Source organism: Ursus maritimus, unplaced genomic scaffold, assembly GCF_017311325.1.
Source record: "Ursus maritimus isolate PB19 unplaced genomic scaffold, ASM1731132v1 scaffold_1, whole genome shotgun sequence".
NCBI lineage: Eukaryota > Metazoa > Chordata > Mammalia > Carnivora > Ursidae > Ursus > Ursus maritimus.
The window spans coordinates 78,383,442-78,401,242 of NW_024423343.1; the positions used below are offsets into that span (position 1 = coordinate 78,383,442).

General features: G+C 42.7%; 1 protein-coding gene across 3 annotated transcripts in view; it reads right to left on the minus strand.

Annotated features, from left to right (window-relative positions):
• LYPD6B (LY6/PLAUR domain containing 6B) overlaps positions 1–17,801 on the minus strand; it is a 173,987-nt gene that overhangs the window by 117,221 nt on the left and 38,965 nt on the right. The window contains exon 1 of one of the 3 annotated variants that reach the window (XM_040645112.1): positions 5,447–5,621. The exons of the other annotated variants lie outside the window; for them this stretch is intronic. The gene's annotated coding sequence lies outside the window, so the exon portion shown is untranslated. Of the gene's footprint in view, positions 1–5,446; positions 5,622–17,801 lie in introns of those variants that run through there. 3 annotated transcript variants of the gene reach the window in all.

A 17,801-nucleotide genomic window follows, 5' to 3' on the forward strand; every position in this document is an offset into this window, starting at 1 on the left:
TTATGATCTTTACAAAAAGAATGTCCTCAAGATTGTATCATGTCACTGGCATTCTAAAAGTGAAGTTACAAAGCTTTATTCCATTTTTTAATATGGGAGCCAGAGTCCAATCATTCCTATGTCCAAAGCTCATTCACATTTAGTGAAATTGCATTCTGGTGTTAAAATCCTCACAATGGGGCTCCTGGGTGGCTCAGTCCTTAAGTGTCTGCTTTCGGCTCAGGGCATGATCCCAGCATTCTGGGATCGAGCCCTGCATCAGGCTCCTCTGCTGGGAGCCTGCTTCTTCCTCTCCCACTCTCCCTGCTTGTGTTCCCTGTCTCTCCGGCTGTCTCTCTCTCTGTCAAATAAATAAATAAAATCTTTAAAAAATAAATAAAATAAAATAAAATAAAATAAAATCCTCACAATGAACATTTAAAAAGGAAGAAAAAAAAGTTTTACTCTATGTACTATTTATGTGTATTCATTCACACATAGGGACCAAAAATAATTAAATCAGGACCAAAAATTTAGTAGATAATTATTATTTTCTGGGAGAAATCTCATTCATTATACCTGTTTTATTTTACCCATTTATTGCCTCACCACTTTATATCAACTCCATGATACCAAAGTCATATTCCATTAGAATAGATCAGGTAACAAAAAAAGTCAAGAAATTTCTTGTTCCATTGTAATTAGAAGGACAAAGTTGACGCAAAGGAGCCTCAGAGTAATTGGTAAGAATCACAGATGAGGGGACACCTGGGTGGCTCGGTAGGTTAAGTGTCTGCCTTTGGCTCAGATCATGATCCCAAGGTCCTGGGATCAAGCCCAGTGGGCACCCTGCTTAGTGGGGGAGTCTGCTTCTCCCTCTCACCCTCCCCCCCGCCGCTCCTGTTTTCATGTGCTCACTGTCTCAAATAAATAAAATCTAAAAAAAAAAGAATCACAGATGAAGCAGAAAATACATCACCAAACCAGTGGAGCTGGGAGTAAGTGGGGAAAAAATAATATAAAGTGACTGTCATAAATCAGGAAAAAAATTATTCACCCAGAAGAGTTGAAGAAGTATAGTGAAGATTCCTAATTTTTGCAAGGAAGGAAAGTCTTGAGGAAAGAGGAAAAAAAAAATCACAAAGTCTAGGAGCCATTGGTAACAAAATGTAATGTTAGAATACACGTGGAAAGAGAATAAAGATATCCAGTTCGTGTCTAGATAATGAACAGTGAGCCATGTGCAACTCAAAATGTCAAACCCAAGGGAAAACACCTAACCTTGATCTTTAGAGAGATGGCTTATGAGCACTCAGAGAAAGAGGAGAGATCATCAGAAACTACCAGGGATTGTCCAGAATAATAGGCAGTATGTTACCTTTATTTCCTTCTTGAACACTGGTCCCGGTCTTATTCACAGAAATGCTGAGAGGGTATCTTGACAGTCTATCATGAGATCCCATTAGACCAGGGCATATTTTTGTCCCAGTCCTCAGCACCAACACACCTTACTTCCAATTTCCTATGGTCACTGGGCCTCCTGCCTGTTTAGGGTTGGTTGCACCTGGACCAATACAGACTACATCAAGGATCTAGAGTCTTTGAGGTCAGTTTCTACAGCCTTGCATCCTCAACGTCTTGGATCTCTGCCAAAATGTAAATTCCCATTTCTGTATCTCCAAGCTATTCTCCATCCTTACTTTCTTTGGTAGCTATCTTCCTCAAGGCTTTCCATTGTACTTTCTGGCAGCCCTGTTCCCACGTAAAGTAGCCCTTCAGCATCCATAAGCTCGTTTCAGAGCACGGTTTCCACCTTCTGACTTAAATTAAAATCTGGCTCTGAGAGTTGTTGCTTCTTCCCCTGCTGATGCTAGCTATCCTCTCCCCCCAGTCCTGAGCTATGTGAAGGATTCATTTGACTATGAGGGACAGAGCCCCAGAACCAGAAGGTGGCAAAGGCTGTTGGAGATAAGACATTGCGTTTCTCTCTCACATGAAAAGTTACTAGGGGTGGGCTTCACAAGGTCAGAAGGAGTCAAGGTTATTTCTTAATTTACCGCTTTACCACCCTCAGCAGTATCTTCTACCTGATGGTACAGGAGGGCTGTCATTTCATAAGAGCACAAGCACATTCAAGTTAGCCAGAAGGGAGTAGACTTCCTTCTCTCTCAGGAAGCTCTATGTCCATTGTAAGCACACTCCCACTCACATCCTATTGGTCAGAACTTAATCACATGGCCTTACCTAGGTACAAGGTAGGCTGGGAAATGCAGTCTTAATCTGGGCAGCCATGTACTCAGCTAAAAATTACAATTATGTTGTCAAAGAAAAACAGATACGGGACTTCACCTCATAGCATCTGCCTCATGAATCCCAGATTCCAAGGCCCCTTCCAGAACTGTACACCTGTCTTGGTTTAGAAAGACTGCCTAGTCACTTCCACATTGGTTCATGGTCTTCATGATATCCCAAGTCCTGCTGTCATCTACGATGACTGTCACGCATGCAGCTAGCCTACTCAGCACCCTAGTATCACAATTATTTGACTTCAATACCAACATTTTCACCTTCCCTTCCGTTCTGCTATCCCCTCTCCTATCCATATACTAGACCTTGTCATGATCTTTGACATTTTAACTCAAACCCCCACACCAATACCAACTCCCAGTCCTGCTAGCTTTCTTACTTTCCTCCTACACCATCACACATTAAAACAGCTAGTTCCTGAAAGCTGCTTTTCCAGTATGTCAGGATTTCTATCAATCTCTTTCTTTCTCTCCTGCCTGCTCTTCTTCCCTCCTAATCTTGCCTCCCTTAATCAATCTGGACGCCACGGTTGTTCCCATGAACTATCACCCTGCATTCCCAGCAAATCACCATCCTGAATCAATTGTTCCTAAACCAGTGATGCTCAAAATTGGATTAAAATTGTCACATAGTCTTAAAACTGTCCTTTTATACTACTTTCTCCTGTATTAGATTATCATCTACATCTTCTCTAGGTTTTCGTTACAGAAGTAGCACAGTACGTGATTTACAGGAGTCACCAGGAAATGTTGACTGGTTTATGGGTAGAATGATAGATGATTTGAAGACAAGAATATAAGCTGGACTATAGTATACTTAGGTATATTTGTCCCTGTGTGAAACAAAGAAGGCCAATTATGATGAATATAAGCCCAACAGAAGCTCATGAAAGTCATAGTTCAAGACTTTACCCTTGGACTTGTCCTGCTAACAACATTAATGAGGATATAGTTGGTACAATTATTAAAAATACCAAAAACCTGCAACCAAGAGTGAAATAAATATAATATGCCAGAAACAAGATCCAAAAACTTTCAGTAAGCTAGAATGATGGCCAAAATCAATCCACCATAGATGAACAGATATGTATACAGTCTTTTTAATCATTTATTCATTTGCTCACTTATCTCTTCATATAAAGACAAAGCCCCTCATTTCATTTAAGTCCTTCACTTAGATCTGAAACCCCAACTTCACATGATACAGAGATATGATGGAATAAACACAATTGTATAAATGAAAATATACATAAGGCTTTACATTATTGCAAACCTCAGTTTGAATGAAGAGTTCTTCCAAAATGACTTTATTCTACTTTTTAGACATACGACATTAAGAACTAAGTCCTGATTTATTCTGTGTGCCATCACACCTCAAGCACTGTGTTTAATGCAGGGCTCCAGATATTTTCAGGATAATTTTGACCAATCAGACCAAATTCAAAGAAAAGAAACCTGGGGCTTCTGGGTGGCTCAGTCATTAAGTGTCTGCCTTCAGCTCGGGGCGTGATCCCAAGGGCCTGGGATCGAGCCCCGCATCAGGCCCCCTGCTCCACTGGGAGCCTGCTTCTTCCTCTCCTACTTCCCCAGCTTGTGTTCCCTCTCTCTCTCACTGGCTGTCTCTCCGTCAAATAAATAAATAAAATCTAAAACAACAACAACAACAACAAAGAAAAGAAACCTCACAAAACTCATGGGAAACGAACACATCTTCATCATTGTTATCTGTCCCCACGCTTAGCACACTGATGTTGCCGAATGCTGTGGTCTTACAGCCTGTGGGTTTCAAAAAGATCAATGCTGGTCACGTTATCAGGCACTTAGTAGAAATCAGTAAAAAATTACACGAATAAAGAAATTCTTAGTGTTTTTTATCAAGTTTTAAAGATTTAACATGGCTTCCCTTGCCTTATATAACCAATATCACTGGGTCTCCTGAGTTATCTATCCCCCCAATGGTCTGAGATAACCTTTTTTAAGAAACAGGGTATTAGTTCACAATAAAAAATTTTTATAGTAGGACCACATATTTAAGTCTTATATGGAGAATTTTGTTATGTCTGGTTTAATATGAACAATCTTGCATGAAGAAGCTGAGAGTACTGACAATATTGATAAAGGTCATTTCCATTCCTAACATTCTGTGAACAAAACAAGTCTAAAATGGAAAGAAGTGATCCAGAAAAAAGATTTAGCCATATTATTTAAGTACACAATGATTTCATTTTGCCATGTAAGTCATTAGGACCCAGTGGTCAGCTGGAAATTGAACCACTTTCAGAAGGTCAGTCCATTTGCTGAAAAGCCCATATAATTGCATATGAGTCTATGATGTTAATGCCTTGGGCTAAACTTAAGTTCTTCAAAGGATGGATTCCTGTATCTCTGAAATATAAAGCCTTTTTTCAGGATACACCTGTTATCACTAATTCAACATCTTGTGAGGACACAAATTCCTCACCACAGAGACAATGGGAATATATGCAAAGAGAACCCAAAATTCCCTGACCCCTCCAATATACAAGTCAAGGCAGAGGCACGGATTTTAGGTTCCCAGAATAGGTTGTCTTCACTCTCATCACACACTGTTGGGTGCATTTTGTAGAGGAAGAAAGTGAGATAAAATAGAAGCACAAAGGGCCAAGATTTCTACCACAGCTATGGAAAGTAAATGAGGTTGGCTGCAGCAACTGTTCCAAACGCTCACTCATCCAGCTCCTGCACAATAAAGCCATTTTGATTTTTTTTAAACAGATCTTTTGTTGCTTTCTTATTGAACCACTTAAATATTTTGAAGTGCATATTTTAAAAGTCTTACAAGCAACAGGATGGGCAAGACTGCACAGCAACAATTAAAACCCACCAACAATAAAGACAGGTGTTAATAGACAACAAAAGGAGTAACTTACTTCCTCTACTTTTCCACAATGATGCTTTCCTTACATTTCTCGAGCATATCCATTGAAACGTCATATAGCCAAACCATAAATACATGTAGTGTGGATGACCACCCAGGAAAAATATTATCAGATTTATATATTCAAATTATCTTACAGAATCATTTGTTCATATCAAGGGTAAAAAGGTATGAAGAAAACACCGCTAAATCAGAGAGCTTAGCTAGGAGTTAGAAGACTGGAAAATGCATGCATGCCACCAACCTTCCCTCTAGAAGCTGAATAGACACGGCCAACCCAGCACTTCCCATGGCATCCAGGAACAGCCTCACCACCCCAGCCCACCAGGATCATCAGCCCCTTTCAATCTGAAATAAAAGATATTAAGCAACATTGAGTTGAATTTATAATAGATTTACATACAATTTAAGGTAAACTAATTGCCTAAAATGTACTCTATCCATGTTATACTCCATGCCAAGTAATCATCTCAGTATTAAAAAATAACATTCACAGAACCTTGGGCATGCACACGAGTACACGTATAACATGTCAGGCAAAGCATGCGTTGTATCTTTCAATGCTCACTAGGTCAGGCACTGTTATCGCCATTTTGAGGGGGAGGAAGCAGTCTTTGAGAGATTAAACATCTCCTCTAAAGACCCAGGAACTGTGTGGTAGGTCTGTTCCATTCCCATGCCTCGAGCTGCTCCTAGCCACCACCTTGGACCATCTCCCTTTTTCTTCTCAAAAGAAGAAAATGATCTATTTGATACAACTACTTAACTTTGACAGGAGAACTTCACACTCTTTGTCCTACCGTCTTGGCCCCGACAAAGTGAAGGAGTACTATGAAAATCTCAACTATCATGTCAACTCCACAGCACCTTAACCCTCACATGTGGTCCGACCACTAGACACTGATTATTCAATTTAAATATTATTGTACTACTACCCGAAATGGAATAGTGTTTAGAACAATTTCTTTACTTAGAAGACACGCTTTTGGGAGCGATGCCTGTGGTAGAGTTGCACGTGACAATCATGTTCTTAGGCTGTTAAGAACGGGGGTGTCATCACCAAGAATCAGGAGACAAGGCAATGTGACTGGCATTTCCTCTTGGACATTAGGATTTTCTAAGTAACCAATGGTCCAAAGATGACATTTTTTTTTAAGATTTTATTTATGTATTTGAAAGAGAGTGAGAGCTAGAGAAAGAGAGCACACACAGAGGGAGATGGAGAGAGAGAAGCAGACTCCCTGCTGAGCAGGGAGCCTGATGTGGGGCTCGATCCCAGGACCCTGTGATCATGACCTGAGCCGAAGGCAGATGCTTAACCAACTGAGCCACCTAGGCGCCCCCAAAAAAGACATTATCAAACCAAAAAGACAACTTGCTCAGGGCACCTGGGTGGCTCAGTCAGTTAAGGGTCCAGCTCCTGATTTCAGCTCAGGTTATGATCTCGGGATCCTGGGATCCAGCACCCTGTAGGGCTCCGTGCTCAGTGCAAAGTCTGCTTCAGATTCCACCTCTCCCTCTGCCTCTCGCCCTGCTCATGCTCTAATAAAATATTTTAAAAATATAAAAGTTAAAAAAAAGACAATATGCTTACATAATTAAAATTTAAAACTAAAAGATCAAATTTAGAAGCAAGAACATTTATTATATTAACTTATCTATTTGTATTTTACTCCCCCTGCCAGGATAAGCATATTGTGGGATAGTATAATGTAGCCTACATTGAACACAGACCACAAGTAATTAGAAAAATGTCCCCAAATAACCTTGGTCCTAAGCACATTTCAAAGAAATCCTCCAGAAGAGTTACATGCTTAGTATGGTTTCTAGTTGTCTTGGAAAGTTCTAGAAGCTACCCACCATTACAGAGAAGCATGAACCCACAGAAATGTAACAATTTCAAAGGCAGAGAGTGGGTGTGTGAAGGCAAGGAGAGATGAACACTGCTCCAGTGAAGGCCAAATATGAAGGAAAAGGATGGGGAGCCAAAGCATTAAATAATTTACCTACAGTGACCTATGAGGTGAGAGGACCGTCACCACCTCATGATGAAACAGAATTGCAACTCCAGCCAATAGAGCAGTCGGTCTCAAATTCTATTTGCCCGAGAATCTCCCGATACACATGTTTAAAATGCAGATTCCTAGGCCCTACTTCCAAAGACACTGACTCAGTAGATACAGTGTAGTGCCCAATGATGAGCCTTTTTAAAAAGTATCCAATGTGATTCGGACGCAGGTGGTACCAGACTGAGAGGCTACAGAATTTCCTTTGAGCGCTGCGTCCCAATTCTGAGAGCTGCTACCAAGTCACCGTGAGTATCTGTCACTGCGTGAGCAAGACCCTGGCAAGGCTCTCCACAGGTATGAAGGACTTACACACACACACACACACACACACACACACACACACACACACACAATCTGGAGGACTGTCAAGGAAATAAAACTATTCAGAATAGTATAAATGCTAACAACTGAGGTCTCCTCTCCTTATACACCTAAACACTGAATATAGAGTAACAGATACAAAAATAAAGGAAAAAGCATCAGTTAAGTATTTTTTCCTCACTAAACTCAATTATTTTACATGACACCTTAACTGTCCACTTCTTCTTCCTGGTCATTTTTGCTGTTTTTGAAGGAGGGGAGAAAGGTAAGTTGCACACCAGAATAGCGTTCAGGAAGTTTGCTCTCAAGAAACTAAGTTATAAATCTATTAATCACTTCGGATATTCAAATCAAACACTAGGATGTATTTCTATATTTCCTATTATGGGATATAAAAGTCATATATTCAGGTGCCTGGGTGGCTCAGTCGGTTAAGTGACTGACTTCAGCTAAGGTCCTGGGATCAAATCCCACATCGGGCTCCCCTTGCTCTGCTTTTCCCTCTCCCTCTGGCTGCCACTCCCCCTGCTCGTGCTCTCTGTCAAATAAATAAATAAAATTTTTAAAAAATAAAAAAATTTGAAAAATAATAAAAGTCATATATTCATATATTGAAGTCTGAGTGTCAGGATGGGGCTATATATGGAAAAGAGGTACTTAAGCTAAAATAAAGTCATTAGGGTAGGCCTTAATCCCAGATAACTGGTGTCCTTATAAGAGGAAGAATTTGGACAGACCCCAAGGAAAGAGGATGTGAAGACAGACGACAGCCATCTATGAGCCAAGGACAGAGGTGCCGTTGACACTTTGATCTCCGAATTCTAGTCTCCAGAACTGTGAGAAAATAAATTTGTTTGTCCACCCAGTACCAGTCTCTGGTCCTTTGTTATGGCAGCCTGAGAAAATTGCTACATTTCCCCACATAAAAAAAAATAATAAGACAATCCTTTGTCACTTAACACCTTAAGACAGTGTACCATGTCCTAGTTCTGAAAGGAAAACAGTCGTTTTTAAGCAGGCTCCGCACCCAGCCTGGAGCCTCTGAGATCAAGACCTGAGCTGAGATCAAGAGGCAGCTGCTTAACCGACTGAGCCACCCGGAGGCCCCAGTCTCATTCGGAACGGGCACTCTGGAGTACGACCGAAACAAGGACGGCGAGAAGGAGGCACCAGATTCTACACTTCGCACGTTGTGATACCTGGAAGCTCATGGCACCACTACCGCTTATCTCCTGCGGCTCTCCCCCCCCCACCAGGGCCTGGAGGGACAGAGCACAACGTGTGCAGGGGAGCGCTGCCAGAGAGCCCAGGATTCACCAGCCCCAAACCAACCTTGCCTTTCTATCAGGCAGAGAGCCAGGAGGCTCCTTCCCATTCTCTAGATGAAGCTGGCTTTGGCTTTATTGTTACTGAATGAGCGCGAATATGGGCAGGCTGTTTTACACTGGAGAAGTGTTCATGTGCGTGGGGGTGGGAAGCATTCTGGAAGCCTCGCATTTTGGAAGAAAAAAAGGGGCTGCATGCCACTCTGGTCGACACACTTCAGCTAAGGTGTCTCCATGCATTGAAACAGCGAAGGCACTGCCCCTGAGAACAGCTTCCTAGCAGCGTCCTGGATTTTGATGGAGTTGTTTTTAATGGACCTTTCTCCTGCTGCCTGCATTAACCGCGAGAGGCACGGAGAGCCTAACTTCCTCTTTGGGGGGATCCCAGTCCTCACTGATGAGCCTTTTGAACAGAGCTACATTCCTGTCCTCTCCCACAGGCTTCTCCTCTTTCTTCTTCCATGACAAAAAAAAAACAAAAAAACAAAAAAAAAAAACAAAAACAAAAGACACATTGAAGGAAGGATAATGCTTCCAATCAGAAAAAGACTTAAGTCACCTTAACACAGAAGTTACCAGATGTAATCCTCACTCTCCTCTTGGCTTTGGCAATTCTCAGCTCAAAGCTCTTCTTAGGGTCCACAATTTTATAACTGCCCCGAACAAAGCTGATTATTAAAGAGAACTAACCCATCCCCCACACATACACATACACCCCATTGCTGGAACATTCGAAATACTTCTAAACACACCAGCTTGTAAGCCAGTTGCCTATAGTTAACAAACTACTTGAAAGGGCTCTGCTCTGCTACACGCAGAACTTGTCAGTTAACAAAATTTATGTCCTTCAACATGGAGGATATCCAGAGTATCAAAAAGAACCATGGCCATAATAGCTTATAATGTATTCGATATACAAAAACCACAAATCTATAGTGATATTCACAAAAAGGGTGAGTGAGGAAAATTCTTTAAAGAATGCCAGCAGGTCAATATCGAAGCGCCAAAATAGTTACAAAACCTCCGTTTTGCAACTCCAGCACGATGGCTTAAGGCAGGGATCAAAGGAAGCTCAAAACTTGGTTGAACAGTTGTTAGGAAACAAGATATTTGCACTTTGCCAAAAACCACCCCACAAATTCTTACTAACTGCAAAGGAAAAATGTGCTTTTACAGTAGAAAGATCTGGCAGTGCCTCATCAGTAATACAGAGACAGCAGGACACTCTACACTAGGAAATTCACAGCATCACCTGCCATGTAGTCTGGGCAAAAATGTTTACTATGGTCTAAATGTCTGTGTCTCCCAAAATTCCTGTATTAAAATCCTAACTCCCAACGTGTTAGTTACTAGGTGGTGGAGGCTTGGGGATGCGATTAGGTCAGGAGGGTAGAGCTAATCCCATGAATGAATGAGTGCGCAAAAAAAAAAAAAAAAAAAAAAAAAACCAACACCCCCACTCCCCCGCCCAGAGCTCCCTAACTCCTTCCGCCACGTGAAGCTACAAGGAGAAGTCTGCAAACCGGAAGAGGAGCCTCACCCAACCATGCTGGCTCCCTGACCCTGGACTTCCAGCCTCCAGACCCGTGAGAAATAAATTCTTTATAAGCCACCCAGTCTATGAAATTTTTGTGGTAACAGCCTGAATGGACCAAGACAATGTTGAACCTGACTTTATTCCCATTTCTAGACTTAAATTCCAGTTTAAGGAAATATATAAGATAGAATACGCACATAACACCTGAGGACACCATCAAGAAACCCATAAGGTAGGACATACTCTAAGAGAACTAGCCTAGACTCCCCAGAATGTTAAAGAAGGTGATGTGCAGGATGTTCTAAGGGAGACTAGGGAGACAGAACAAATGCAATGAATGAAACTTGATTAGACCCTAATGTTAAAAAAAAAAAAAAAAACACCTCTACGACAGTTTTGAATAAGCAGGGAAACTGGAAATACATGATAAAACAATCACTGTTCACTTGCTTACGTGTAGTATCACATTCTGGTGCTGAAGGGAAAAGGTCCTTACTCTTAGAAGATGCTCTCTGGGGCGCCTGGGTGGCGCAGTCGTTGAGTGTCTGCCTTCGGCTCAGGGCGTGATCCTGGCGTTCCGGGATCGAGCCCCACGTCAGGCTCCTCTGCTAGAAGCCTGCTTCTTCCTCTCCCACTCCCCCTGCTTGTGTTCCCTCTCTCGCTGGCTGTCTCTCTCTCTGTCAAATAAATAAATAAAATCTTAAAAAAAAAAAAAAGATGCTTTCTGAAGTATTTAGGGATGAAGTGCTCTGATGTCTGAAACTGAAACTGTCCAGGGTCTCCAGACTGTAGCCTGGAGATAGGGGTGTCTGCGCTGGCTTCGTTATCTGACCCCTGCCCCATGTGCTGGCATCGGGTTTCCCTCATGGAGCCACCCAGGTGCACCCAGGCGAGCAGAGAGGAAGCTGTTCCACACCCTGGATTCCTTATTTCCTCCAGGCAACGAGGTAGAAAGGGAGGCCTGAATAATGGCTGTACCCAGCCAGGTTCCCCTGACAAGCTTTTCCAGCTGCCTAACTACATGGTAATTATTAACCACACAATGGAGGCCTGCCACCTTGGGCCTTCTGGGGGAGCAAGGAAAATCCCAAATAATTTCCAGTAACAAAGATAGCCACAGTTCTTGAGTACTTACTATGCACCAGGCACCCTTCTAAGTGCCTGACACGTACCATAATGGACGGAATTCCAGATGTGGTCAATCTTTAGCATGTCATCACGTTCTACAATCAACTACTGACTGAAACCCCCACTGCCAGCCAAGGCTAAGAAGTAATTTGTGATATTATTCACATTCAAAGAAGGTGAGTCAGTCATCTTTACTTGAAAAAATGGTAATTGGTACTGGGGGCAGAAGGAGGTTCACCCTTTCTCCCCTAAAAACCATTAATGCAAATCACCCCTCCAATTCTTGCCTGTCTAGGCATCCATAATCATTTATCATCAGAAAGAATGTACCACAGTTAAAACCCCAGCTTGCTTCCTGACGTCTACCACAGCAATCAAAGCAAGAGAAGCAAAGATCTGTTACTTCAGCCAGTCGTTCCTTCCGGCCATCGCTAATCGGGCCATCGCTCATCGGCCACTTGCACTGCTCACAGCTCTTCGCACATTAGTGGTAGAGAATTCAGACAACTAGAACAGATGCTCCCCTCCTTAAAGTTACTGCAGATAGTTATTAACAGGGTAAAATTAAGCTTCAAATACACCATGGGGAGAGAATAAAGAGGAAAAAAGACCTTCAAACACCAAGGAAGCTAGGCAGCCGTTCGAATCTTCAAGGGCAGCAGCTGAATTACGTGAACACAGACCCAAAAGCGTGGCTAACCATTCAGCAGGTGACTGCGCTTCTTACACCCACGGTAACTAGCGAGAAGACGGTCACTTCTTCCTAACAGGAAGGCTACGCTGGAATACCCTACAGCCACTGGAACTGAAGAGGACCAGAATGTGCCACCCCAAAACAGGACCACACGAGTGCAGGACTTGCCACCCAAAGCATGCCATTTAGGGCGTAGGGACTGGACAGCTTGAGCCCTACGCACTTGAAAACCAGCAAATGCAGGGAGAGGTGGTCTCTGAACTCCCCTATCTGCCTAAAGACACATCCTCCACGAGGAGCTTAATTACCATAAAGACCCTCCCGGGAGTTTCAGCCACCAGGGAAGATGGCTCCCGTCACGGGAAAGAGGACTAGAAGCCCACAGCACACCCAGACAGACTTTGTCACAAACTGTCCTACTTCTCCTCTGTTCTTCTGAGGGCCCTTTCTTTTTTTTTTTCTTTTAAAGATTTTATTTATTTCAAAGATACAGACGTAGTGAAGAGGAGGGCCATATGCACCCCAATGGTCATAGCAGCACTGTCCACAATAGCTAAATCGTGGAAGGAACAGAGATGCCCTTCAACAGATGACTGGATTAAGAAGTTGTGGTCCATATATACAATGGAATATTAATCAGCTATCGAAAAGAACGATTTCTCAACATTTGCTGCAACATGGACGGGACTGGAGTAGATAATGCTAAGTGAAATAAGTCAAGCAGAGAAACACAATTATCATATGATTTCTCTCATCAATGGAATATAAGAACTAGGATGATCGGTAGGGGAAGAAAGGGATAAAGAAAGGGGGGTAATCAGAAGGGGGGATGAAACATGAGAGACTATGGACTATGAGAAACAAACTGAGGACTTCAGAGGGGAGGGGGATGGGGGAATGGGATAGACCAGTGATGGGTAGTAAGGAGGGCACGTATTGCATGGTGCACTGGGTGTTATACGCAACTAATGAATCATCAAACTTTACATCGGAAACCGGGGATGTACTGTATGGTGACTAACATAATATAATAAAAAATCATTAAAAAATATATATATATATATATCCCATTTCATTAAAAAAAAAAAAGATTTTATTTATTTGACAGAGAAAGACAGCTAGCGAGAGAGGGAACACAAGCAGGGGGAGTGGAAGAGGAAGCAGGCTCCCAGTGGAGGATGGATCCCAGGACTCCGGGATCACGCCCTGGGCTGAAGGCAGACACTTAAGGACTGAGCCACCCAGATGCCCCCTGAGGGCCCTTTCTTTCACCTTCCCTAAAAATCATTTGCTCTCCCCTAGGAGGCCTACATCCCACTTCTGTTTCCCTGAGAAGATGGTATTTAATCCTGAAATCAAAACCGCCTCAAGGAGTTATTTTTCCTTCAGTGTCTCTCATGTTTACCTGAGGTATACATGTTAATAAACTGCTATTTTTCTCTTGTTACTCTTTTATTAAAAGGTTCTCAGCCAAGAACTCAGAAGAGTAGAGGAAAAACTCTATCTCCTCCCCTATAAAATAAATGGTCATCCCTAGAGGCCACAACATGGCTAAATCTCATAATAGTGACCAAAGCAGCCAGGAACTGAAAAAGTACATACTGTGACTACATAAAGTAAGTACCTGATTTAAAGTATTTTTTTAATTTTAAATATATTTCTAAGTATGTATATAAATAAAATTCAAACCAAGTAAGAATAACTAATGCTGTTAGAATTTAAAATAGTTATTTTTGGAGAGAAGACTAGTGAGTAGGAAGGGGCACCATGGGCAGGGAGTGTCTCTGGGTGACGGGGACACAGGGATGTTCAGTGTGTGAAAGTTCATGGAACTGCACTCTTCTCTGCACTTTTCCATTTGCAGGTTATACTTCAATAACAAGTTTAAAAATATGAAGACAAAACCGCAATGCAGGATCACCTCACACTTGTTAAAAAGGCTATTATAAAAAGGACAAGAAATAACAAGTGTTGGCAAGGATGTGGAGAAAAGGGAACCCTTGTGCCGTCTTGGGAATGTTAATTGGTGCAGCCACTACGGAAAACACTATGGAGGTTCCTCAAAAATTTAAAAATAGAAGTACCCTATGATCCAGCAATTCCACTGCTGACTATTTATCCGAAGAAAATGAAAACACGAACTCAAAATGATATATACCTCCCCATGTTCATTGCAGTATTATTTACAATGACCAGGACAGGAAAACCACCTCAGTGTCCATCAACAGGTGAATGGACAAAGAAAATGTGGTATATATTTTTATATATAACAATAATATTCAGCCATAAAAAAGAATGAAATCATGCCATTTGCAACAACATGGATTGACCCTGAGGGCATTATGCTAAGTGAAACAAGTCAGACAAAGAAAGACAAATACCGTATGATTTCATTTATATGTGGAATTTAAAAAACAAAAAACCAAGTTCACAGATACAGAGAAGAGATCTGTGGTTGTCAGAAGCAGGGGTGAGTGGTGGGGGAAAATGAGTACAGAGAATCAAAGGTACAAACATCTAGTTATAAAATACACAGTCATGGAGATGTAATGCACAGCATGAGGACTATAAACTTGGAAAGTTTCGATCACAAGAAAAAAATTTCTGTAACTATATGTAGTGAATATTAACTAGACTTGGGATCATTTTGCAATCTATACAAATATCAAATCATTACGTTGTCCATCTAAAACTAACTTAATGTTGTAGGTCAAGGATATCTCAAAAAATGTAAAAAATAGGAAGACAACTGAATACTCCCTCCACCAAGAGATGGGGCTTCTGTAACACCCCCAGAGACCACGGTTACATAAAGCCATCCGCTTAAAGCAAGTGAGAGCTCAAGGCACGGAGGAGCCAACGTCACAGCCTGTATGTAAAGTGAAAGGAGACCAGTCCCGGCAACAGGTGTGCAGATAACTCTGCAGGCATTAGCAAGAATCGCCGGGGTGGGGGGTGGGGGGTAATTACTAAGGCCTTTGATCCTCTATTCTATCTTCTATCTTGGATGTCAAAGAAGGCAGCGAACAATCGGGGCGCAGCAGAGCTCTGGCAGAGGCCGCGGTGTCTTCATCTGTCTACAGCCGCAGACCCAGACCCTGCACTTTGCACAGTAGCAGCTGGATTCAGGAAGAGACTAGAGGTTACTAACGTCCTGATATAAAAACATCCTGATTAAATCAAGACTCCGCGGATGTTAACTTCAGTCTGGTCTTTTTAAACAGGATCCCAGTCAGACAGCAAATATATGTGTCCCGGGTTGGCATTTTTCCTAATATACTGGATTCTAAAAAAGGAAGAACAGAGAACTTGAGAGAAATAACACAGCTTGCTACTTCAGACCTCCCAGTCCTATCTGACCTTCTTGCCTAATGTTATGAGTTGAATGGTGTCTCCCCTCCCCCCAAAATTCGTATGTTGAAGTCCTAACACTTAATACCTCAGAATGCGACCTTCTTGGAAATAGAGTCATTGTAGATGGGACTAGTTAAGACGAAGTCCTTCTGGAGTAGGCTGGGTCCTATTCCAACATGACTGGTGTCCGTATGAAAAGGGTAAGTTTGGACACAGACACCCCCGCCCCCAGAAACAACCTCGTGTGAATACTGGAATTACACTGCCTCAGGAAGTACCATAAGCTGGGGAAGAGACCTGGAACAGAGCCTTGGTGCCTTCGAAGGGGACAGGGCCTTGCTGACACCTACATCTCACACTTCCAGCCTCCCAGCAGGGAGCAGACACATTGCCGTTGTTTAAGCCACTCCACTGTGTCAGTTGTGAGGACAGCCCTAGCAAACGAATTCATCTCTTCAGCCCAGGCCTGGCAACGTCAGCTAACGGGGCAGTTCTGGCTTTATCTTGGAGAGGAAGAAACAAGTAGAGAGAAAGTAGATGGCTTTAAGACACAAAGCCCTCACTAGAATTCAGAAAGCAAGAAAAAAAGGTCTGCTGCAAGAAGTTGTGAGAAGTCAAAGCATGAAAGAAATGACAAAATCTCCTTCCCTGGGAGCCTGCTAACTCCTCCGGGATGGCTTAGGATGGCTCTGTCTAAAGAGAAAGGTGGCTAGAGTATGTCCCCGAGGGTGTCTCCTAGTCCTACGAATCTCAGTCACCTCTGGCCCACCTTCCCCCCAGACTCCTAATGCCCGCTGCAGGAATGAATGATTTTCCAAAGGCCTAAATCTACTAAAAAGAATGTAGCTACTCAAAACGAGGCAAGAAGAAAAGAATATGAATAGAAATGGCATTTTAATAAGGAACAAAACTTTAAGGGAGGCTAGTTCAGACTCACTTCTGAACTGTAATATGGAATTATCTACAAGGTCTTCCAAAAACAACCGTCTAGCAAAAACCTTGCACCATGGTGTCCATTTCAAGGGCCACCATAGAAAATAGAAACGAACCTCTAAAAGCAGTCAGTGTTAGGGTGGGCCTTATGAATTGATCTCTGGTATGTGCCAGCTATGGCCAAAGTCCAAATTACAGCAAACATCGGTAATACCTAGATTAAATTTAGTATTAGCTACAACAATATGGTTAAGTTTATGAAATGGCAACCTACTCACAGAAGAAATAGTGAGCACCTGTACGTGCCAGATACCAGTCCTTGTGCTGAAAATCAGACCCGGGGATGAATGAAAGACCCCAGCCTTGTCCCCACAGGGCTCAGCATGGAACTCACAAAGTGGAGTTCGAAGGTACCCCCCACAGTCGTAATACTTCCTGGTCTTTAAAGGTGAAAATTTGGTGACAACTAGCTTAGAAATTTCTATTTGTTCTTCTGAATTTTAAAACTAGTCCACTTCCAGGACTATCCTTGAAATGAGTACCAAAGGCTGGGCTCTAGGCTCCTCTCAGGTATAATGTATAGGAGTGTTGCCCTTGGCACGCATGCCAGCCTTGGAAGCAGACCAATCGATAGCTTGAGAAAACCAAGGTCACTGATCTAATCCCCAGAAGGACCCCGGTAACTTCCACATTTCATATCACTGGTTTACAGAAAGGAATTATGGCCTCTGACACACAGAGAGGATAGGGGCAGAGCACTGCATGAACAGAGAGGGAAGCAAAGGCCAGTACAAATGAAGATCTGTTTACAGCAGTAAATAGGCCTCTCTACCCAGGCATCGTGGCACCTGGGGTGGGGATGGGCAGAAGGCAGGGGGGCAAGGGCAGGGCAACATTCCCTCCTACATACGGGATTCCCGCAGACAGACATTTTCCAGACCAGGCAAACTAGTAGTGTTTCCAGTCACATCCCTGTGAATTCAAGAATTGCCCTTTCCTATTTAGGAAGGACGGAAGAGTTCAGAAACAGCCTCTCAGACCACCAGCCACCGCTGAAGGAGCAAAGGCTCCGGGTTAGCCCCAGGCTACGCCACCGGGACTGGCTGCCCATCCCACCCCCTCCCCCCTCAGTGACACCTGATCACTTTCGGCAAATGACAAGCTGCAAGGTAGAGGCCAGGGTGATTAACCCCAGTTTTCCATTATTAAATTTGCAATGTATCCACTAAAGAGATAGC